This window comes from Hevea brasiliensis, chromosome 17 (assembly GCF_030052815.1).
Source record: "Hevea brasiliensis isolate MT/VB/25A 57/8 chromosome 17, ASM3005281v1, whole genome shotgun sequence".
NCBI classification, from domain to species: domain Eukaryota; kingdom Viridiplantae; phylum Streptophyta; class Magnoliopsida; order Malpighiales; family Euphorbiaceae; genus Hevea; species Hevea brasiliensis.
The window spans coordinates 53744321-53745213 of NC_079509.1; the positions used below are offsets into that span (position 1 = coordinate 53744321).

An 893-nucleotide genomic window follows, 5' to 3' on the forward strand; every position below is an offset into this window, starting at 1 on the left:
GAGCTGAGGAATCAAATGACAGCTTTCAGACCAAGAGAAGATGAAACTCTCTATGAATCATGGATGAGATGGAAGGAATTGGAAAGATTATGCCCACATCATGCCATTCCAAAATGGATGATAAATAAGAATTTCTACACAAATGTCACTCCTGCAATCAGAGGAATTATTGATGCTCAAACAGGAGGAGAATTTATTATAAAGCATGAAGATGAAGCTTATGAGTTATTAGAGAAAATTGCAAAGAATACTCATCTTTGGAGTAGTCCAAGAGGACCACTCAACTCGTAAAAGGCAAGGCTTTGGAATGTATGATCTTGATCCATTCAACATGATTAATGCAAAGTTTGATGCACTTACAAATGTCCTTGCTAAGAAGATGGAAGATTTGAGTATGTTGGTTAGTTCAACATCATCACCGGAAGTTCACAACAAGTGGCTTATGCAGAGGAAACTACCACCGGTGTGGAGTAGATTATGGAGAACAAGCGGCATATGTTGGTAATTATGGAAACAAGCAAATGGGAATCCTTATTCTCAAACTTACAATCCAAATTGGAGGAATCATCCCAACTTTTCATGGGGAAATCAGCAAAATCAAGTTCAAAATCGAATTTTCAACCACAACAAGAAAGTCAAATTCCATATCAGCAAAATAGGCAACCATTGCCTAATTTTACAGAAAAATATGAACCCTCCACCAAAATAGCAAGAACGAAATTCCACCACCAAGCTTTATTGCAACAGATTCTTGCCAACCAAAATAAGCATGATGAGGAGATGAGAGAGGTGAAAGCAAGGCTGGAACAAATGCAAACACACAAATGAATCTTTGGAAAACCAGTTGCACAACAAGCATCTTCCTCAAGTGCCAAATCTTTTGGAAAGCTTCC

At 38.0% G+C, this 893-nt stretch overlaps 1 non-coding gene across 1 annotated transcript; it reads right to left on the minus strand.

The window, feature by feature from the left end:
• Nucleotides 1-107, minus strand: LOC131175646 (small nucleolar RNA R71). The gene has a single exon (XR_009145839.1). It is a non-coding gene; the product is annotated as a small nucleolar RNA R71 (small nucleolar RNA).
• Nucleotides 108-893: the final 786 nt, after the last annotated feature.